A 24,959-nucleotide genomic window follows, 5' to 3' on the forward strand; every position below is an offset into this window, starting at 1 on the left:
TTGGTACTGAGTTTCTTTTAGTATTGCTGAAACTGCACTCATCCTGGGAAGGAAAGTATATTTCATTGAATTGTGATTTGTAGATGACGGACAGGCATTGGGGAGATAAGGGTGATTAATCAAACTCGATCTGACCAGACTCTGATTCCTCCTTTAGCTGCAGGAATCAGAAGATTGGGTCACGTTTCTGATTAATGCTAATCCCTCGGTATGTTAATGGCTGATGGTTCACTTCACTAATGGCATTGATATTGACTATCTTAGGAAGGTGGTTCGACTCTTTCTTCTTGAAGATACGACCATAAGAACTAGGAACAGGAATAGACCATTCAGGTCATTGACAGCCCCACCATTGAATAAGATCAGGTTGATCTCACACTTTTGCAGCCTTCAGTAGATATGAAGAAAGCTGACAGTCACAAACAGCACAGCCCATTGGAATCTCACTCCTTGCTGTAGGAATCGTTGTCAATCCAGGTCACTGTGCTTTCCCCAACTAAAATTCAATGTGCTTGTTTCACATACACACCACCATTAGTTTGCAAGCCTGTATTAGTGTCAGGATCCTCATTAGTTTCACCATCTGTATTCGTTTCAGGATGTCTATTACTGTCACTGGCGGTATTGAGTTCTGGGTCGGACACAGTTTGGGAGTTTTGTACCAGTCTCAGGTTCTGTATTAGTTCCAGGGCCAATATTCTTTCTGGCTCTATGTCCGATTCAATGTCTGTAATACATTCCGGGAATGAATTATTTTCTGTGTTTGTTACAGTTACAGGGTCTGTAAAAGATCCTGAACCTTTCTTAGTTTTGGCCTTTGTTTTATTTTGGGGGTTTGTTTTATTATCGAGGTTTGTGTTAGTTTCAGGGACTGTATTAGTTTCATGGACTGTAGTAGTTGCACAGTTAGTATTAGTGTTGGGGTCTGTAATAGTTTCTAGATCTCTATTAATTTAAAGGTTAGTTTCAGCAAGTGCATGAGTTTTAGCATCACTATTAATTTCTGTACCTGTGTCAGTCCCAGGGTCTGTGTTAATGATCGATCTTTATCAGTTCCATAATCGATATAAATTGCAGATTCCAAATTGGTTTTATTTGCCCTTATTCATTAACGGATCTGTTAGGATCTGTATGAGTTTAAGGTTCTGCATTGATTATATCTGTGTGTGTGTGTGTGTGTGTGTGTGTGTAGTTGTCCCAGTTTATTAGATGATTGTGTGTGTTTGAGCATTCATTACTATGTTATATTTGATTTATGTTGGGGCATTTAATGGGAAATATGTCATCCAGAGCCCACTGCAACACAGCTTAAACATAGGTGGACACGTTTATGTACATAATAATTCCTGCATAATTTTATGAAATAATTGAATAAAATGTGTCATCGCTGTTTGGAAAATGCAGCTTTCAGGATTTCTCAATGACTTTAATTAATTCGTATCCCAGGTTTCAGTCTTCAGTTTGCTGTATGACGGTGACTGCGTGACATGTCAGCTGCTGTTCTCTATTTTACTCCAAATGTACAAACAGGCAACAACAAATATAAGAGGAATAGAAGCTGAATGTTCTGATATACCTGATGCTTCATGGACATGTCAGGTTATTACTTATCGCCCTGGGAATGAGATGCTGGAGTATCAACGTCGGAGAGACATCGTGGAGAACTAAGTGTCAGGCTATCTCATAGAGAAAATGCATTGGCAGCATCAGACAAAAATTATACATAAGAACATAAGAACATAAGAAATAGGAGCAGGAGTAGGCCATCTGGCCCTTCGAGCCTGCCCCGCCATTCAATAAGATCATGGCTGATCTGTCGTGGCTCAGTTCCACTTTCCCGCCCTCTCCCCATAACCCTTAATCCCCTCGCTTATCAAAAACCCATCAACCCGCTTCTTAAAAATATTTAGCGAGGTAGCCTCCACCACTTCAACGGGCAGAGAATTCCAGATATTCACCACCCTTTGAGTGAAGAAGTTCCTCCTCAACTCCGTTCTAAACCGCCCCCCCTTTATCTTGAGGCTGTGCCCCCTAGTCCTACTGTCTTTTTTGAGCGGGAAGAGTCTCTCCACCTCTATCCTATCCATCCCATTCATCATCTTATACGTCTCAATGAGATCTCCCCTCATTCTTCTAAACTCCAACGAGTACAAGCCCAGTCTATTCAGCCTCTCCTCATAGCTCAACCCCCTCAACTCCGGTATCAGCCTAGTAAACCTCCTCTGCACTCCCTCCAAGGCCAAAATATCCTTGCGCAGGTGCGGCGCCCAAAACTGCACACAGTACTCCAGCTGCGGCCTCACCAATGCCCTATACAGCTGCAGCAAGACCTCCCTACTTTTATATTCAATCCCCCTCGCTATGAAGGCCAGCATCCCATTCGCCTTCCTGACCACCTGCTGCACCTGCAGGCTGGGTTTTTGCGACTCATGCACAAGGACCCCGAGGTCCCTCTGCACCGTCGCCTGCTGCAGTTTTTCGCCACGTAAGTAATAGTCCTTCCTACCATTCTTCCTACCAAAGTGGACCACCTCACACTTGCCAACATTAAATTCCATTTGCCATTTCCTGGCCCATTCGCCCAGCCTATCTAGATCCTTCTGCAGACTCTCCACACCCTCCGCACAATTTGCCTTTCCCCCAATCTTGGTGTCATCAGCAAATTTCGACACCCTACACTCGGTTCCCTCCTCCAGATCATCTATATAAATGGTAAATAGCTGAGGCCCCAGCACCGACCCCTGGGGCACCCCACTAGTCACCATCCACCAATCCGAATAGCACCCATTGACCCCCACTCTCTGCCTCCTATTTGACAACCAATCCTTGGAGTCACAGACATTCCAGGCAAGTAACAAGGAACGGTAAAACTGTATATCTGTCTTTCTATGTTTTCTTTGTTTAGTCTGGATTCCAATTGTCACATTAAGATTTTGTGATGCCGGTGTATGGATACTAATAGACTTCATTTGGTTCATTCAAATGTGTGAAATGGGCTTCAAAATGTGTTCCCATCGTCTCACCTTTAAGTAAAACTTCACATGCAATTCGCCAGCTGATGAATTGTATCGGGAATCGTTCAGTGAATCATCCTCTTAGCCTCCATCGTCCGGAGAATGACTTTATTCTGCCCCACAGCACTGACTCTGTGCTTCCTGTTGAGTCTGGCGCTCTACTCCCAGTCACATCGCTGTGCATGGGAACACTTCCACTCCCTATGACAATGTTCAGTGAAACATGCAGCTTTTTCTTCTTCCTCGTGAGGATTGTCAGTGTTTCCCCAGACAAATATCCTCAACCCGTCCAATGGACATATTTATCAGTTCACATTGGTAATTTACCGGCTTGTTCCCATTGTCTGTTTCCTCCTTCCCTGAAACAGCTCACTCTCCCGATGTCTTCCAGTTAATTTGCTTTCCCTTTCCATTTTTCAATGTGTTGTTGTCGCTTTCGCCTCTTGCAGTCAATCAATAAATTTAAAGAACTTTCTTTGCTATTTAAAAGTCTTTAGCACAATCAGATATTTCATTCACTGCCCCACAACCTAATTTCCCTGAATTTGTACATCTCCATTCCAGGGAATTTCCAGGTCAGAGTGCCTCTTGTTAGCTCAGCACATCAATCCTGGTTTCACTTCCTCCCAACTCCACTGGAAGATTCACCATTGTTTTTGATCGTTGCTGATGAGATCTTCCTCCACTCCGTTCTGCTGGGTTCTTTCACGATTATGGTACAAGTTATCCGATCCAATATGGTTCAAATAGGCTCTTTTGTCTCTTTTACGTTGCTTGGTTTCCTGCGCTGACATCTGACCCCATTGGTTTGGTTTGGTTTGAGTTAATTTAATTTGATTTGTATTGGGATACAAAGATGTTTTTTGTTGTTGTGCACTATACAGAAAAAAGACCTACCATTTTAAGTGTGCATAGGGGAGAATGAAAGGAAAGGAGAGGGTTCAGAATGTAGTGTTCCTGTAATAGCTCGGGTGCAGAAAAAACATCGACTTAACATAAGGTAAGTCCACGCAAATGTACCCGTGGGTAAAGCTGTTCTTGAATTGGTTGACATGAGCTCTCTGATTTTTGTATATTTTCCTCGATGAGTGAAGGTGAAAGAGAACATGTCCGGGGTGTGTGGGGTCCTTGGTTATTTTGGCTTCCTTTCTGAGACAGCGGGAAGTTTAGACAGAGTCAATAGATGAGAGGCTGGTTTGCCTGATGGACTGAGCTCAGTTCACAAGTGTTCACAGTTTTGTGTTGTCTTGGTCAGAGCTGTTGCAATATCAAACTTGGTACATCTGAAAGGATGTTTTCTGTGGTGAATCTGTAAAAGAGAAATGTGAATCGTCACGGGCACGCTGAATTTCCTCAGCTTCCTGAGCAATTACTGGTTTTATTGTGCTTTCTTAACTATAGAGTCAGTGTGGAAGGACCATCACAAGTTGTTGATCTTCTGGGCATCTGTGAACATAAAACACTTGACCATTTCCACTTTGCCCGCCTTAATGTGGACAAGGACATATCTTCCACTACGCTTCTTGTATTCCGAAACTATCTCTTTCCTTTTTTTTACATTAAGGGAGGATTTTATTTTCGTGACGCCAATTCACCAGAATTTCTATCACTTTCCTGCTCTGCCTCAACATCGTTTGAGATTTGACCAAGTACGGAGATGTCATCAACACACTTAAAAGTGGAAGTTGAGTGGAATTTAGCCACACTGTAATAAGTTTACACGGATGGTAGTAATTGCTGAGGATACAGCCTTGCTGGCCACCAGTGTTGAGAATAATCTTGGAAGAGGTTTAGTTAACTGTCTTTCAATGACATTCTGTTGGCTAGGAGGTCTAGGATCCATTGGTAGAGGAAGGAGCCATGCTCCAGGCTACAGAGTTTGGAGATATGTTCTGTGGGAATAATGTATTTTGAGGACTGAGCCATAGTAAATAAATAAGAGTCTGCTGGAAGTGCCTTTGTTATCCAGATATTCCGAGATTGAGTGTAGTGTTCCTTTCACCTTTCATCCGCCTGTTGCAATTTGGAGTCATTATCCAACTACATGGTCTGCATGCGCTAAAATCCTGCAAAGGGATGTCGCCAGTCTAAGTGAGTGGTCAATGATCTGACAGGTGGTAAATCTGAGGTTATCCATTTTGGTAGTAATACATAAATGGTTAAAAAAGATGTAGCACGCTGCTGTGCAGACGGACCAGGTTGTACTTGTGCATGAAACACAAAACGTTGGTTTGCAGGTGCAACAGGTAATTCAGAAGGCAAATGGATTTGTGTCCTTCATTGGAGAGGGATATGGTTTAAAACAGAGAGGTTATCTTACAGCTGTGTAAGGTGCTCGCGAGGATAGATCTGGAGTACTCTGTACAGTTCTCGTCTCCTTACACAGGAGATTCACTAGGCTGATTCCCGAGTTGAGGGGGTTGGCTTATGAGGACAGACTGACTAGATTGGGGCTATACTGTTTGGAAGTCAGAAGAATGAGGGAAGATCTTATAGAAACATAGAAGATTATGAAGGAAATAGATCAGATAGAAACAGGGAAGTGGAAGTTGTTTCCACTGGCACTAGGGGGCATGGCCTGAAAATGAGGGGGGGCAGATTTAGGATTGAGTTGATGAGGAATTTCCTCTGTCAATATATGAAATTCCCTGCTCAGTGAAGCAGTTGAGGATAACTCGTGGAATTATTTTAATGCAAGCGTAGATACATTTTTGAGCAGTAAAGGAATTAAGGGTTATGGTGAGCGGGCGGGTAAGTGGAGCTGAATCCACAAACAGATCAGCCAATAACCTATTGAACGGTGGATCAGGTTTGAGGGCCAGATGTCCCACTCCTGCTCTGAGCCTTATGTTCTTACGTGCAAATTAAGCCATCAACAACTCAATGTCGCCTCTCCAGAGCACATATTTTTCTTTGTAATTCATAATCTTCCTTTCTAGCAGAAATCGAACTCTCCATTCTTCGGAACTGCCTAGCACAGTCCCGTCTGAAGCAATATCTGCCCTTTCACATCCTCCACTCCTTCCTCCTTAGCACAAATTTCTTCATCGGAGTCAAACCCACTCCTATTTAATTTCTCAAATTGCTCCCTACGAAGGAATGTCCGTTTGGTTCAGAAATGCCTCTGTGCAGATGTTTTTTTCCTTCCTTCTGAACACTTTAATTCAGCTTGTCTGCTGCCAGCTTCCAACCGCTTGTCAATTCAACCTACACTCTGCTAAAACTCTGATTTGTCTATCAATTGGCCGCTTGCTCTTCTTTAATGAGAAGGTGAATGAGTAACAACACTCTAATTTTGGAATAATTCCTTGTATTACTGGAGAATATATTTCCCATGTTAACCAAAGCTGTCTGTTACTCATATGTTATAAGTTCCAATTAGTGGGTAGTGGATAAGCCGGTTATGGGAAGAGTTATGTAAAGCCGAGCTGGTGTGACACAGTAGATGGGCTGGTGCACCCAGGGTTTTCAGTCACAGTCAGGATCATTGAAACATCTTCTCGTTAGTAGATTATATATGTTTCAATCTCTCTCTGTTTCCAAAGTTATCAAACCTCAAAAATGCTTGGGAGAATTCATTCTGTTATTTTTTTCTCTCACTGTCAATATCGTTTTTAATTCATGGCAATGTTTTGCTTGGAGGGGGACTTGCGGGTGCTTGTGTTCCTTGTGTCTGGTATATTTGACCTTCTAGGTGGTGGAGATCGCGGGTTTCTTGTGAAAAATAAAATGTTTGAGCTGTTGTCCTTTTACTGATGCTCACTACCTCCAATGTGTTCTCAGCTGGAGGCTGGATACTAGTGTTGGGGTGTTGGGATACCCAGAAACTGAAGCTCCTTTCCTTGGATGGTGATAAATTCCAAGAGTTCTATTGGAATTGCCCTCACCCATCCCAATCATCACTTGTTCCTTCTATTTGGCCAATAGTCTTGTGACTTTTAGGAGGTGAGTAAAAATCTAAAGATTTCTAAAGGCATCGAGTCCCAGGGGTTAACAGTATGGAAACAGACTGTTCAGCCCAACATGTCCATTTTTCTGTTTCTGTTTAACAAAAAATACAACAGTGTCAGATTTGAACATTTGGACAAATCCATGATCCTGGACATGGACCGTGAGCTTCAATGAGCTAGTGTTCAGTCTCAGGGTGGGAATAAGTTGGAGATGCAAAGTTTTCTGTGTATTCGATGGAGAAAATGTTTCGAATTTGAATTTACTGGTTCTTGTTTTCCTCTCCATTCGGAAGCCTGTTTTATTTTCAATGGCAATGTGCAGTTAGATCCAATTCCTAACGTCACAGAATATACCCCAGCTCATGGTAATCAAACCCCCACAGTAAAGTGTTTGCCTGTAGAAGACTGAAGAGCAGAGTGGTGTGGTGTCAGGGGGAAAATACATGATTCTCCCAGTCCACAAACAAGGACAATAATTCCTCTTTCTCACACTGTTCATTCAGCTGCTGTGTTTTCCAAGAGCAGGAAACATTGATCAGATCAATTTAAACCTGAAATTCATATTAATTGGAATGCTGTATGTGTCGTTAACATATAGAATAATGTGACGTTGCCCAGATATTGTCCGCTGCTCACCACATTTCCCATCCCTTTTGGACATGGAAGTGAGTGGCTTGTCGGCAGGTTAATTTGTGTTTTGAGATGATTCAGCCTCTAACACGAGGCAAACTCAACCATTCTTAGTTTTAAATTGAATAACACTCACTGTCCCTTATCAAGCAATTAGCAGTTTGATGACTAATTCAGAGACAGTTTATAGTTTCATCTTTTACAATGAACTTGACAGCAATTCTGATCCTGTCCCGGGGAAAGTGTGACCTCTGGACCTGCTCCACTCGCCACTGTGTGGCCACGGCTATGGGGGATCTGTTGGTTATTATCACAGAGGCCATGCTGAGATAAAAAACACTCTCCCTGTTTGTTCTCGACATGACCCCGTGTTAATGCCATCTATTTATTGGCTCTTGTGCGGTAGATGCCTCTATCTGGTTCACTGTCACTCTCTCTTTTGATCAGTTTGTGGCCATTTGCTGCCAGAAGCTGAAAAGTGTATATTGCACTGTGAAAACTACAGCTATGGTCTGAGCTACAATTTCTGTTTTGACCTTTTCAAAAAAAATGCTCATTTCTTCTTTATATATTGTCCTGGAACTGTTACCCAAAACCAAACTTTGACTCTGAGTTGACATGGTTAGCATTTGACTGTTGTGATTGAATTTTAACACCATTACTCCCATTTGCTTCAATTTTGTTACTCAGTGCGCTGACAGTCAGACACATTTTAGCCGAGTTTGTAAGGCACTAAGGACTGAGAGAAAGGGGGATAAAATCATAAACCCAGAAATGGAGAGTGGAAGAATATCAATGAATTTACACTTCACCATATCCAGCACATGCATACTCCTGTGGATGACAGAAATTCCATTTTACTTTTCCTATAGAATTACTGGAAATAATCTTGGAAGTTATAGCAATGCATTATATAGTTACGGCAAAGTCAGATTGATGTTGCTGAATTTAAATGGTTCTTCATGTAATCACTCAGCCGAAATTCAGAGCGCCGTTCAAAAGTGCAGTAAAATGTCAGATTAATTCATGTCCAAGTGTTTCCGAACGATGAGCCTGGTCATGCCCAGTGTGGGAGAAAATCACGTTAGTGCTCATGGGGCAGACAAGAGGGGCCGGTGGAGAATAGTCAGGAACTACCTCCTGTCCAAAACAAAAAGACGGCCAAATTCCCTCCACCTCTCATCATAGGATTCTCATCACAGCATAGGCACCCAGAAATCAATCCCCTCATTAGTGGCATCGACATCATTATTTACTCTGACACTGGCAGAAGTGCCATCAGCTTCATCGTGCTGGCCATCCGCAATTTCAACTCACTGCACCCAAACTTCACTGAATCCTTTTTTCTGCTTTTAACAATCTGAGATGATCAATTTGACAAAACAATTGTGAACATGTCCTGATATCTGACACTTGCCGATTTGTTATTTAACAATAATATGATTTTGTTTCCATCGTTGCAGTCTGTCTCTCTTTCTTGTCATCTTTTTTTCTGGATCTATCTGTGAGGAAATATTACATCCAATATTTTATTTTTCTTTCATCCTTAATCCTGAACATAGGGTGCATTCCTCCGCTAAATTTAGGTCTAAGACGTATCGAAATACTGATCAATCGATTGGAGAGCAAAATTGCCTTGAGAATTGGAGTTAAGGAGAATCCGAACACGCGCTAAAAACAGGAGAATGGACAGGGCAATGGTAGAACCCCTCAATGGTAAAGGAGGAATTTTGTTCTTGAGGCAGACGGTGTGGGTGAGATCTCGAATGAGTCCTTTGCCTTGGCATTTACCAAGGAGAAGGACATGGAGGAGAGTGAGTTGAAGGTAGAACATTCCGGTATGCTAGCACATTTTGGGATCAAGACAGAAACGGTGTTGGGTCACCTGAGGTGTGTTAATTTGAATAAGTCTCCAGGGGTAGATAGGATGTACTCGGGTTTATCGAAGGAGGAAAGAGAGAAGTTGGCTGGGACCATTAAGTATCGTTGTTTCTGTGTTATCCACTGGAAAGGTCGGGGAGGAGAGGTGAGTCGTTAATGTTTCTTTCTGTTCAAGAAACAAAGAAGGGATGTTCCAGGAAGTCGTTGTTGCCCTCAGATTGAGAAGTAACAGTCGAAGCTGAAATTAATATCTAACCCACTGTGACCAGTGGTGGTGTTGCCTCTCCCAGGGACAGCAATTGATATCCTCTGGGTTAAAACATTTAACCTCAAATCACCTCTAAACATCCTGCTTCATACTTCAAAATGATGCCCTCTCGTTACTGACATTCCAGCTAAGGAGAAAGCAGATTCATATCCACCCTATCTATCACTCTCATCATCGTATGCACTCCAACAAGGTTCACCTCAATCTAAAGAACACAAAATGAGCGGAATCAACCTTTCTTCACAGCCTAAATCTTCCATCCGAAAACGTGAATGTCAATATCGTCTATACCCTCTCCAGTGCGGTGAAATCTCCCTGGTAGTGAGACGATCCGAACTGCACATAGTACTCCAGTTCTGGCTTAACGAATATATGGACAGCTCCAGTATAAAACTTTCTGCTCCTATAATCTATGACACATTCCACTGCAGGTCGTCTCTCACAACAAAAGGTTCACAGTAGGTGCCATCACCCTGGCCCTACTCTCCACACTGGACCACCTGGACATCAAGGACACTTACGGCAGATCCTACTGATTAACTGCAGTTCATCCTTCAACACCATTATTCCAACATTATCCATCTCCAAACTATGGGGACTGAGGTTCAATCCCTCCCTCTGTGACTGGATCGTAATGGCACTAACAAAGAGACCACAATAGTTGGGACAGGCAAGAACATGTCTGCAACGATTCCCCTCAATATCGGTGTCCTTCAAGGTTGTGCCCTCAGCTCCTTACTAAACTCATTAGAAACTAACAACGGTCTGATCAATTTCCCCTCCAGTTTGCTGGTAACACCATGTCTGTGAGTCTTATCACAAACAATATCAGGCTGAATACCTTAAAGAGATAGAGAATCTGGTGAAATGGTGCGATGGCAATGGCCTCTCTCTCTCTCACTATCAACACAACGAAAGAGATAGTCACCAACTTCATGAAGTATAGTGGAAGACATGCCCCTGTCTACATCAATCAGGATGAAGCAGAAATGATCGAGAACGCCAGGTTTCTCAGTGTCCACATCACCAACAACCTGTCCTGGTCCCTCCACACCTCCACCACAGTGAGGAAAGCACACCAACACCTCTACAGAAGATGAAGGAAATTTACTGCGCCTGCTATGCCTCTTACCAAAATGTCCAGATAGATCATAGAAAGCATGTTTTATGGTTGTATCACAGCTTGATATGCCTCCTGCTCCGAGCAAGGCTACAAGAATCTATAAACTGTTGCCCAGTGCATAACATAAACCAGTCTCCCATCCATTGAAAATGACTACACTCCCTGCTGCCTTGGAAAGAGCCACAGTAATTAAGAGTCTCTTGCTCCTGGACATTTGCTTGTCCAACATCTTCCATCAGAAATAAAGATACAAACGTCTAAGGCCATGAACCAACCAATTCAATAACAACTTATTGTCTGCTGCCATCAGACTTTTGAATGGACTTACGCTATATTAAGGTTATCTTTCTCTGCAGCCTTGAATGTTATGATCTGCACAATCTCCTTTCCTTCTCTGCGCAAGCTGTGTTTTGTCTGTTTCGTATGCAAGAAAGAATATGTTTCACTGGATAAGAATACATGTTACAATAGTAAATTAGATCAAATTAAATACGACTGACAGATGCAGATGTCCCGTATGCCTTGCTAACGAACCAAACAATCTGTCCTGCCACAGTCAGGTATCCGTAGTCAAGGACTCCAGACAACCCTCTGTTCTCGGTGTCAAGCGCACAGTAATTCATTGGGTAAAAATGTGTCATTTTGTTCCTTCCAAAGTGATCACACCATAATTTTCAATTTTACATTCCATCTGCAACTCATCTGCCCATATGCCCAACCCACATCTTTAGTCAATGCAAAACTTTCTCCTCCACTTTTGCAGAATGTTTCCATCATCTGCAAACCCCATTCCATTTATATTTGCCCCCAAAAGGGATCAGACCACATTGGACTGTGTGTTGTGCAGTGAGGAAGGATTACTTGACAGTTTGGTTCAGTCAGAGAATCCTTGGGGACGAGTGATCATAATATGGTAGAATTCATTTTCAGGGTGAACAGTGATGTAATTGGTTCTGAGATCAGAGTCCTGTGTGTCAATAACAGTAACTATGATTGCAGGAGACAGGAATTGGCCATAATGGACTGAGAAACATCGCTGAAATAAAAGAGGGCAGGCAGGCAATGGCAGACATTTAAATAATGGATTAGAGAACTCCAAAAGTTGTTTATTCATGTTTGGCGCAAGAGTGAGATGGTAATTAGGGCCAAACATGGAACACAAGGGAAATTAGAGATAAAATCAGACTTAAAGAAGGTGGATACAAATTGACAAGGAAAAGCAATAAACCTGAGGATTGGGAGCAGTTCAAATTCAGCAACAGAGGACCAATGGATTGATGAAGAAGGGAAAAATAGTGCATGGAAGTAAATTGGCAGAGAACATAAAAAGCTCACTGTAAAAATTTCTATAGGTATGCAATAGCGAGAAAATTGACAAAAAATGTTTACAGTCAGAAAGGGGAAATTTATAACGGGAAATAAAGAAATGGCTGAGGTGTATAAGATTTTAATGGGTATAGATAGAGTGAATACAAGCAGGCTTTTTTCCACTGAGGCTAGGGGAGAAAAAAACCCCGAGGGCATGGGTTAAGGGTGAAAGGAGAAAAGTTTAAAGGGAATATTAGTGGAGTCTTCTTCACGTAGAGAGTGCTGGGAGTGTGGAATGAGCTGCCGGATAAAGCGGTAAATGTGGGGTCACTTTTAACATTTAAGAAAAACTTGGACAGGTTCATGGATGAGAGGGGTGTGGAGGGATATGGTTCAAGTGCAGGTCAGTGGGACTAGGCAGAAAAATGGTTCGGCACAGACAAGAAGGACCAAAAGACCTGTTTCTGAGATGCAATTTCCTATGGTTCTATTAATTAAATTCGTACTTTGTTTCAGTTTTCACAAAGGAAGACATGAATAATGTATCAGAAGTTCTGAGAGAAACATGTTGTAGTGATGAGCTGAAGGAAATCTGTATTAGTGGATAAATGGTTTTGGGGAAGTTGATAGGTTTACAGGTAGATAACTCTCTCGGTCCTTATAATATGCATCACAGAGTACTTAAGGAAATGGCCCTGGGATTAGAAAAATATCGGATCTATTGGTCCTTATTTTTTAAATGCTTTGGAGTCTGGAATAGTTCCTACAGATTGGAGAGTGGCGAATGTAAGCCCACTAAGTCGGGAAAAGCTGGGAATGTAGACCAGTAGCCTACCATTGATACTGGAGAAGGTTCAAGAATCTATTATCAAGGATTTCATAAACCGGTATTTGGAAAGCAGTGTTATATCAGACAAATTCAGCGTGGAAATCCATATGAACTGAATTCATCAAAGTTCCCACATCTGATGGAAAGGATTCTTAGGGATAGGATGTATGAGCACTTACAGCATTGCGATCTGATTAAGGATACGCAGCATGGCTTTGTCAAGGGGAAGTCTTGCCTTACGAATCTGGTAGAATTTTTTGAGGAGGTCACAAAAACGGTCAACAAAGGACGAGCCGTTGATGTCGTCCATATGGATTTCAGTAAGGCATTTGACAAAGTCCCTCATGGTAGGTTGGTAGAAAAGATTAAGGCTCATGGGATATGTGGTCAGGTATCTAGATGGGTTGAGAACTGACTTGCTAAGAGGAGACAGAGTAGTAGTGGAGGGGTCCTTTTCTAGCTGGAGGTCTGTCGCTAGTGGTGTGCCGCAGGGCTCAGTACTGGGACCTCTTCTCTTTGTAGTATATATAAATGACTTGGAAGAGGGAGTAGGTGGTGTGATCAGCAAATTTGCTGATGACACCAAGATGGCTGGATTGGCGGGCAGTGAGGAGCAGTGTCTGGCAATACAGCGGGATATTGATAGGCTGGTTGATTGGGCAGATACGTGGCAAATGGAGTTTAATCCAGATAAATGTGAGGTGATGCATTTTGGCCAGAATAATGTCGGGGGTAGTTATATGATAAAGGGTAAGCCCAGAAGGAGTATAGAATCGCAGCGAGATCTGGGGGTGCAAGTGCACAAGTCTTTGAAGGTGGCAGTGCAAGTGGAGAAGGTTGTGAAGAAAGCCTATGGTATGTTAGCCTTTATAGGAAGGGGTATAGAATATAAGAGCTGGAGTCTAATGTTGCAGTCGTATAGAACGTTGGTTAGGCTGCATTTGGAGTACTGCGTCCAGTTCTGGTCACCTTACTACCGGAAGGACGTGGAGACTCTGGAGAGAGTGCAGAGGAGGTTTACCAGGATGTTGCCTGGTATGGAAGGACTGGGGTATGAGGAAAGATTGAGCAAATTGGGGCTCTTTTCCCTTGAAAGACGGCGACTGAGGGGGGATCTAATAGAGGTATATAAGATTATGAAGGGTATAGATAGAGTAAACAGAGGTAAGCTATTTCCTATGTTAGAGACACACAGTACGAGGGGCCACGGGCTTAGGGTGAGGTGGGAGAGGTATAACACGGATGTTAGAGGGAGGTTTTTCACAGAGAGGGTAGTGGGGGTATGGAATGCTCTGCCAAGTAAGGTGGTGGAGGCAGGCACGCTAGAGTCCTTTAAGAGTAACTTAGACAGGCACATGAGTGGGTTGGAGATGGGAGGATATAGGAGATTGTTTTAAATAAGGGTCATTAGCATTGGGACGTCCCTGGTAATGTATAAGGATATGGGATGATAATAATGTTTTTCTCTTTTCATTCACAGGTTTTAAGTCGGTCCACCTCGTGTCCAACGAGGGGCATACACGCGATGGGTCGTACTGGGGCTGCTCTTGGTTGTTCGAGATTGGCCTAGTGCTTCATGTCGTTAGTGTGTGCCTAAACTGGACCAGATACTGGGCAAGACGACAGCTCAGTGACTATCGCTGATTGCTGTGCAGACACATGGATTTGGGCCGGTGTCTGTGGGAGTTTGCGCGTTCTCCCCGTGCTTGCGTGGGTTTTCTCCGGGTGCTCCGGTTTCCTCCCACACCCCAAAGATGTGCTATTAGGCTGACTGGAGGTAATAAATTGTCCCTAAATCAGTTTCCCACAATGTGGATGGCCATAAACATAGATAAGGGTCATGGGTGGACGGGGGGGGGGGGGGGGGGACGGGGGGGACTGGTGGTGTTGAGATGGCGGCGCGGGCTCGTTGGGCCGAAGGGCCTGTTTCCCGGGCTGTTTTTGTTCTTTGTTCTTTGGTGTTCTCAGCGGACATTTGTTACTCTTGGCACCATGAAGAACTAAATACTCCACGCTGACCTGTCCCCTACCCATCCCAGGCTATTGCTGAATGTGTCACTAAGGTTAATGGGTCTCTGACGGCACCCCTTCGCACTCGAAAAGCAGTGTGACAGAGCTGTCCCTCCGTGTGGTGGAAAGTGGCCACTCCTGCAGCCCTTCCGGGGGATGTTGTCAGTTCGATACTGCACAGAGTGTCCCATTGGCTGATGCTGATGTCATATTCCTCAGGATCACAGACCTGGGAAGGCGATTCCCGTGGTCTGGAGGTGGTCCTATGTTCATGGTGGGTGGAGTTGTGTGTGGGCAGCCGTTATGTTGCTTCCATGTTTATGTTCACTTGAAACCTCCAAACTGAGCACCCGGTATTTGAGCAAGAACAGGGCCTCATTCCCTCCGCTTACTGGGGAAAACACAGCGAGGATCCTTTTTTTGCACAGAGTACCATAAAATTAGACTTGTGAACTCGGCAAAACAACGGATCTGAAATTTTCCGTTTCGTGACTTAGAATGAATTTGGTAAAATCACCCCCTCTGTAAAGCATCTATTAAGGTTGTTCTGTACATAACAGGGTGTTAAACGAAATGCCTAGATTTCAGCAGTCTCTAACAATCCTAACAAATGGTAACATCATCAAACGCCCACAACCATGATAACACAGGACCACCCTCATATTCAAGGAGGGCTGAAAGATTGTGGTCAGACTTTCCATCATTTCCTCCTTTCCATCCCTCTCTCACTCCCACCATCCCATGCAGCCTTGCTAAATATGGCACTTTTTGATATTAAAAATGTTGGACTGAACAGGGTTAACTGATCTTGTTTGTTCAGTGACTGAATAATGTCGGTCTACATGGAGCAGGGTGGTGTCACTGGAGGTTTTCCTTCTTATATTTATACAGGATTTTGTTCAGTGTGTTATCTCATGTGGCCAGCTTGAGCGTCAACTCTGGCACTAACAGGGATAAGCGGCAGCCGTGCTACAGGGAAGAGAGATCAGAACCTGAGAACAATGGACCGGAATGTTACAACAATGGATCAGAACCTGGGAACAATGGGCTGGAATGTTCCAACAATGGATCAGAATCTGGGAACAATGGACCGGAATGTTACAACAATGGATCAGAATCTGGGAACAATGGACCGGAATGTTACAACAATGGATCAGAATCTGGGAACAATGGACTGGAATGTTCCAACAATGGGTCAGAATCTGGGAACAATACATCGGAACCTTCCACCCCCACCACCCTTGCCGCCGTTTGACATCAGTATCAGTAGCAATTTTGCAGTGGGTCTCTTCTACCTGTCAGGTGATAGATTTTCCAGGCAGCCATTATCATTACAGATTCTTCATATACTCTTGTTTATTCAAGGAATTTACTATCCCATCCTGGCTATGATTGGTGTCCCTGGTAAGTCTCCCTGTGCAGTAATTAATTATGTGAAGCCTATGAAGTCTGTTCATGGTCTTACTCTGCGCTGCTACTTTTGTTATTAATGCCGTTGCGTCTCCATATTCATCAATGAACCATACACAACATGGACAAATGTTTCAGTGTTTTGATGGGTCAGATCATCTGAATTTCTCCCATTGTGGTGCCTGGTATGTCTCTGTATTAGGGAATATATTTTTTAAAACATGTTTCATAGTATTACTCTGTTTGTTATTTCAGTGCTAGGGACTTTGAGATTGACTTCCGTTCCACTCCTAATCTTTCTTTCCGATCCACTGACACTGTACCTGAGTCTAGCTCAGACTGATTGCAACTTCTGTTTGTGCTTTGGTTCCGAGCTGTTTAATGACTCCGTATTCATTCCACTATTAATCCTATCTACTGTCACCTCCGGAATACAATCCACTCAGCTGTCATTGCGGATTCCAGACACTATTCCAATTCTTTGTTGACATGCTTCCCATAAACCTTGCTGAAAGAGAACAAGCTCATCCGAACCTGTGCTGTCCCCTCCCCAATTCTCAGCAAATCCCGTTTGCTCAACATCCTTGTTGCTGGCACCACAAGGTCACAACCTGAGCAGGTAAACCTTTAATTTTTTCACTCAACTGATCAAATCCCTCCATGATTTTCCTATCTGATTGTCCCACCCTATCCGTTTTCCAAAATGTCCCTGTTCAGATTTATTCAGAGCCTAATAAACCCACCCCATAGAATTCCCCATCCACAGTCCCGGAAACATATCTCACCCTGATAACAATATTCCATGGTGTAGCCCCTCTGTTAACCTGCCATAGAATTCGAGACCCAAACATGGTGTAGCCACACTGCTGGTCAGTTCCTGTTTGTCCAGTAGATCGCCTCGTGCCTGGCAGACATCGCGTCTGGTCGGTGTCCAGTTTAGGACGGGAATGTGAGGCGGGCCCTGAATGTGACATTAACAAGCTGGTTCAGTCAGTCTAACAGTACATGATGACCATGTTCTCATTCTCGAGCTTGACTGTTCCCTTCAATGGTGTCACATTCTCTTTTCCTGGATCTGTAGAGGCCGCTCCCTTTAAGAATTTGTCAAGTTCCCTGACCAAAGTGAGGGGGGCTTGTACTTTGTGCTCTGTAGATCCATTGCTGGGAGTGTGACAGAGTTCTGAATACAGGAATTCCTGTGGGTTATGTTCCTCCTGTCCCATTTGGAGCTCCATGTTGCACAAGGGATTTCAGCAGATCTGGAACATGCCTCTGAAACTTGGACTGTGCCTGTCCACTGAAACCCGTGTTAGTCTCTCCCCGCTCAAAGTGTGTTCGGCAATACAAGGAACCCATTCCAGTGTTACTTAAAATGCTCCAGGCATCACCCTTGCAACTGAGGGCTTTTGCCTCCTGTAATTGGAACGTTAGTGGAGGTTTTGTTCATGGGTTTCTGTTGCGAGCTGCTGCATACATTTGGGAGGGACTTGTGTCCCAACTCTGAGTGACGTACGGGGACTGTATTTACACTGCGTCTGGCTGTGTGACATGACCACCAAATGGAGTACAGGCTGCAGAGAGGGAACGCTCTGTAAAAGGTTAGAAGGGGGGTTCTGTCATGCACAGCCAGGGGTTCCCAAAAACGGTGGAATTATCACTAGCATTTATTTTGTTCGAATATGTGCTATGGGCAACAATTTCCTTTGCATCCTTAATCGCCCTGCTGGAGTCTCCCAGAGGGCCTTTAAGTGACAACTACATCTGCTATGTTGGAATTCTAACCTGGGTACCACGGGCATTGCTCTGGGTAACTGGATAACTAGCCCAATAGCAATCCCACTGCACCACATTTTCATTCTGTTTGTCTTATTCATTCCCATATTGCATCCCCCAGTTTTTTAATCCAGTGTCAGAGGATATTTCTCAGGATTCACAGGTTCGAACCTCACTGCAGCAGCTGGTGAAATTTGATTTCTGTGAGAAACACAATTTGGAATTCAATGTCCAATCATAATAGTCAAAGAAACAAAATGCAGCAGTGGGCCATTCAGCTCCTCGAGTCTCCTCCCCCATTCTATACGGCCTTGGCTGATGGCGTCTCGGTCTCAACTCCACTTTCCTGCCCCATAACCGTTCAAAACTTTGTTTACAATCTTCTGCCACTTTTTCCTAAAATGGTGCCCCCTCAGCCAAGTGGAACAACTGCTTCCTATTCCCCTGGATGTGCCTCATAATTTTATAATCTTATCCTGCCTTGGCCCCCTCTGCCCTTGATAAAACAATCCAAACAGATCTAGTCTCTCCTTACAGCTCAAGTGCTTCATCCCAGAGAACATCCCGCTGAATCTCCTCTATACACTTTCTCGTGTAATTGCATCCACGCTTTAGTGAGGAGACCAGAAAAGAACGCAATCCTCCAGCTGTGGCCTAACTAATGTTCTGTACATCTTCAGTATAACGTCCTAACTCTTATACTCTACACAGTGACTGATAAAAACTCGTTCCTAACCAGCTCATTCATGAAAATCTTAAGGGTCCTGTGTATAACTAACCCAAAGTTCATCTCTTCCTCTGAGTGTCCCTGTGTCCTGTCCTTCATTAAATAGTCCTTTGAGTTGTTCCTTCTTCCAAAGTGTGTTATCCCAACTTTCTCAGGGATAAAAATCGTCTTCCTCTGCTCTGTCCATTTGATCAGACCATCTCTATCTTCCTGTAACATACGAGCTGATTGGGAACATAGGGACACATGGATTGGGAGCGGCAGTAGGCAAATTCACTTCTTCCAGTCTGCTCTACCATTCAATTAAACTGCTGCTGATCTCTCCCTGGACTCAAATCCACTATCTTTTCACCATATCCGTTTTACACTTTTTCTTATAATGACGCGTATACCTCTCTCCTTCTTGAAACCATTTAATGATTCAGACCGCGCTCTGAGGCAGCAAGTTTCACAAATTCATCACCTTCTGGAAGAACCAGCTTTTCCTCACTCAGTTTTCATTCTGCCTCCTTTCGAACTAGGCCTGCGATCTCTAACTCTAGATTTCACCACAAGGGGAGACATTTGGTCTGCATTTACTTCACAAATCATTTTAGTATTTCACGTCGCACAATAAGATCCACTTACATCTTTCTAAATTCTAGTGGATATAAGCCCAAGCGGTTATATCTCTCCTCATACATTAAACGTGTCAACCCCAGAATCAATCTGGTCAATCTCCTCTAAACAAACTCCAATCTCACCACCTCCTCCCTCAAATTAGGAGGACAAAACGAGGAACAATACTTCAGATGTGGTCCCAACAACAGACTAACAATTGCAACATTTCTCTACTTTAATTCTCTGGGCCTTTTGCAAAAAAATGCCAACACTCCATTTGCCTTTTTTTAAACTAAATCTGTGCCTGCATTCAGACTTTTTGAGATACATGAATAAAGACACCCAGCCATGTTTCGAATCTGCTTTCTGTTTAGATAATACTTTGCCTTTACACCTTCTCTGACAAACTAGATAACATCTCACCTATCCACATTAAACTCCATCTGGTAGATTTTAGTCCAGTCTCCTGGGATATCTATTATCAGCTGCAAAGCCTTCATTTTCTCTTCAGTGCCTGATCTTCAAACTATTTCATCCAGAGTTTTTGCTACGTTACACACTTCGCTGTGTGAAGATCATTGATATACATTGTAAACAGTTGAGATCTGTGGACTCACCAATGCAGCACTCCAATAAATGCATTTGACCTGCCAGGGACGGACTTATTTATCCCGACTCTCTGCTTTCTGTCAGTCAGCGAACCTGCAATCCAATCCAACCCTCTACCCCAATGCCCTGCGATCTCACCTTCTGGATCAGTCTTTCATGCAGCAACTTGTCCAACGCCCTTTGGAGTTCCAGCTATAGAACGGCCTTAGGTTCCCCACGATACACCTCGCTTCTTATGTCCTCAAAGAACTCCAGCAAATTTGTCAAGCATGACTTCACCTTCTTAAATCCACGCTGACAATATCGTCCCTCCAAATGCTCAGTTGTCTCCTCCTAAAAGATTGATTCCAGCGGTTCCCTACCACAGAAATCGAGCTAACCAGCCTATCATTTCTTACATTTTGTCCCCCTCCCTGTTTGAATCGGGGCTTATTTCCAATCCAGGGGGACATTAACACAATCTATTATCTCTGCTGCCAATTCCATTAATACCCGCTCACTGCAGGCCATCAGATCCTGGAGATTTAGAATTAAAAAAACAAAGAAGATTACAGTAAACAAGAAGGTCCTTCTGTCCTCCAAGCCTGCACCGACCAAGCTACCCGACTAAACTAAATCCCCCCCTGCTCTTCTGGGGTCCATATCTCTCTATTCCACTCCTCTGCATGTATTTGTCATGACGTCCCTTAAAAGTCACTATCATATCTGTTTCCACTGCCTACCCGAGCAACAGGCTGCAGACACCCACCACCCTCTTTGTAAGTTATCTATCTTTAATCCCATAACATTATTCAATACCTTGTCCCGAGATTGCTTATTGTTCCAAGTTTAAGAATATTAATTATAGTTTTTGGAAATTATCCGTTATTCTCTACCTTGAAGACAGAGAGAAAATATTTGTTTAATGCTTCCGCCATCTCCATGTTCCCCATTATCACCTCACCAGTATTTTTATCTAAAGTGCTAAAGTTTATTTTAGCTATTCCCTTCCTCTTTAAGCACTGATATAAGCTCTTGGTAGCAGTATTTATGCGTTCTGCTCCTTTCCATTCATCGTTTATCTAGTTCTTTTGATTTCTTTTTCATAGCCTTTTGCAGAATCATAAAGTTCTCCCAATCCTCCATCTTACCAGCAGTTTTTGCCGTTTGGTATCACCTTATTTGCTTTTGTGTCCTCTATGACCCTCTTGTTTAACCATTAATCGTTTTCCTTCCTTTTATAATTCCTGTTTCTCTCAGGACTATCCTTTCATTTAAAGATATTCATTATCTCGCTGGACACCCTCCATTGATTGGTAACTCTCCTGCACTCACTCTTTCCTCAGGCCTGTATAGCTCTAAAACACTATTCTGCCGCTCTGATTTCTCTCGGTCGATCTGAATCAGAAATCCCGCATGTGGTGATCACTCCTGCCGAGAGGGTCTTTCATGACCAGACTGTTTATCAACCCTTCCACAGTAAATAACACTAAATGTAACATAACCCGCTCCCCCATATGTTCCATCACATATTACTTTAAGAAATAATCCCTCATACGCTGTATGAAATCTCCCTCGACACAACATTTCCCATTTCATTAATCCAGTCAATATGCATTTAAAATCACCCATGACTACCTTTGCTGTGCTCTAAAACCCTCATTATTTATTTACTGAAACTCTATTCAACTTTGGAGGCATTGCTCTGGCGTCTGCAAATAAGTCCGACCTTGGATTTTCTTTTTGTTTCTATTTCCACTCACATTGTTTAATCCCATGCTCCTTAGTGCCATTGTCATTTCTTAATACAGTCTTGATGTCATCCTTAAGCAAAAAAAAAACAAATATATCGTCTGTTTCATCAAACCATGTGTGTGTCTACGGGAGAGATTATGTTTGTGTCTAAATTGTTTCTGTCAATCTGTGAGAGCCTACCTTGTCTCTATCAATGTGAGAGAGAGAGATTGAGAGTGTATTTATATTGTCTGTAAGATGTGTGTTTGTAAGATTGTGTGTGTATTGTCTCTATCAATGTGTGTGTGTGAGAGAGAGAGATTGAGAATGTATTTATATTGTCTGTAAGATGTGTGTTTGTGAGATTGTGTGTGTATTGTCTCTATCAATGTGAGAGAGATTGAGAATGTATTTATATTGTCTGTAAAATGTGTGTTTGTGAGATTGTGTGTGTATTGTCTCTATCAATGTGTGTGTGTGAGAGAGAGAGATTGAGAATGTGTTTATATTGTCTGTAAGATGTGTGTTTGTGAGATTCTGTGTGTATTGCCTTTGTCAGTGTGTGTTTATCAGGGAGATTGTGTGTGACTGTACTGTCACTATCTGTGTTTGAGAAAGATTGTGTAGATACATATTGACTCTACCAAAGTGTTGCGTGTGAGCGAGTGAATTTGTGTGTCTGTATTGTCTGTGTCAGTGTGCCTGTGTGCGAGTGGGAATTATGAGTGTGCATAGTTTCAGGGGGAGTTTCAGAAGTTTTGAGTGTTCTTACGTGAGTGTGTTTGTGTTTGGATGTGTTTCCTACTATTTGCCAATCTAGTCGAGGCAGCAGAGTAACTTCACTGAGGAGCATCCTGGGAGATGTTGGCACAGTTAACAGAATGAACAGTGGGTAGAGGAAGAACTGCTACCAAGGAGTGCTAAAGCTTGAGAAACTATCTCCCTGTTTCTCCTATCTCTCTCCCTCCTCCTCCTCCATCCAAAAAAAAGCACGATGAGGAGGTCAGAAGATAAAAGATAGGTCTGGTCCCGCAGTAGCAGAGAACACAAGGGAAAGAGCTGACTGGTCAGTAAAAAGGTGGGTTAAGAGTTTACTCATTTTATCAATTGCTGTCTGTGAATTAATTTCTGTATGTGTTGTCTGTAAACTTTATATTGTGTAGTAACGAGGAACAGGACAGGAGGACCCTCAAGAATTAGATATAATCTGAAGCAAACATATTTCAATTGTTTAATGCAAAGCGCTAAGCCATGACAGGAGAGATCCAAACCATGGTCTGCTCTCCATGCTCCATGTGGGAGGCTGGGAACATTCTCAGTGCCTGGGGCCAGCAGGTATGCAGGAAATGTCTCCAGCTAGAGCTCCTGGAAGCCTCAGTGTTGAGTGGTGGCTGTGGATAAAGTGTAGCATCCGCGAGGCGGAGAATACCGTGCTTTGCAACTATAGAGAGATGGTGGTACCACAGGGTCAGATTCCACAGGGAGACGGGAAAGGGGGACGCACAAGGCAGAGCACAGGAGCTAGGCAGGCAGTGCAGGAATCTCCTGTGGCTATTCCCCCAACAAAATGGATTTACCTTTTGGGATACTGCTGAGAGGAATGGCCTTTTTTCAGGGAAAACAGCAACACCAAATCCATTTCACCATAGTTTGTTCTGTTGCAGAACGAAGGGGGACAAATTGTGGGACTGCAATAGTGAATATAGACAGACCTTTCTGTGGCTGTAAATGAGACTGGAGGACTATGTTACCTCCCTGCTGCTGGCTCAGGCATATCTCCGAGTGGCTGCAGGGCATTCTGAAGGGGGAGGGTGAACAGCCAGTGGTCTTATTACACATTGGTACAAGAGAGACATAGGTGAAAACGTGATGAAGTCCTAAATTAAGACTATGGGGAGCTTGGACCAAGCGAAAAGTACTGAAAGGGAGTTATTTCTGGATTACTACAACTGACACATGCTAATCAGAGATTAGGTTCCATTGGGTGAAGACATAACTAAAAATGTGATGGGGAGAGGTTCAGATTCTTGGGCATTGAGATCAGTTCTGGGGAAGGATGGACCTGTTCAAACTGGACAGCCAGACAGGATAGGGACTGAAACCCTCGAGAGGAGAGAGGGGAGTGTTCCTGATATTGTATTTGGGGAGGGTTTGAACAATATGTCAAGGGGGATGGGAACATTTGCAAGAATACACAGCACTGTGAATTTATAATAACAGGAACAGACAGGAAGGAGAATGAAGAACGTGATAGACAGAGACATAAAGGGCCAGAAGGATATAAGGACCGAATAAAAATATACGGGAAATGAAAAGAAACGTTCAAGATGCCCACCTTAATGCTCCGAGCATTCGAAATACAAATAGATAAATCAGTTATAGTATAGATGTAAATTGATACAATCCCACCCAGGCCCTACCCCCATATCCCTACATATTATACCCACTAACCCCTCTAACCTACACATCCCTGGACAGTAAGGGGCAATTTCTTAGCACGGCCAATCCACCTAACCCGCACATCTTTGGACTGTGGGAGGAAACCGGATCACCTGGAGGAAACCCATGCAGACACGAGGAGACTGTGCAAACTCCACACAGACAGTGACCCGAGCCAGGAATCGAACCCGGGTCCCTGAAGCTGTGAAGCAGCAGTGCTGACCACTGTGCTACTGTGCCGCCCAAATAAGTGGAAATAGTTTTAAAGATTAACATTTGAAAGTTAATTTGTTGGTGACACAATCACTGCAATGAAGATACAGTGTATATCCCCTAATAACAAGACACCTTCAGGTATACTAATGAAGGAACTAGCTTGGCCAATGCACCTAACCTGCATTTTGTCTTTTGGATTGCACGTAGATAAAAATACGAACATGTCAAATGCCTTGGGGAGAATGCGCAAAATCTGCACAGACAGTGAGCCAATCTGAGAATTGAACTCAGCTCCCTGGTGATGTGAGGCAGCAATGCTAACCACAGTACACCATGTTGCCCAAGTAGTAGATCCATTGGTGGCTATTTTCCAAAATTCTTTGGACTCTGGACTGATTGCTACAGATCGGAGAATAGGTAATAAAAGTCCCCTATTTAAAACGGGAGATCGGAAGAAAA

The sequence above is a fragment of the Carcharhinus amblyrhynchos genome, unplaced genomic scaffold (genome assembly GCF_965287045.1).
Source record: "Carcharhinus amblyrhynchos unplaced genomic scaffold, sCarAmb.v2.hapA scaffold_48, whole genome shotgun sequence".
Classification (NCBI taxonomy): Eukaryota; Metazoa; Chordata; class Chondrichthyes; order Carcharhiniformes; family Carcharhinidae; genus Carcharhinus; species Carcharhinus amblyrhynchos.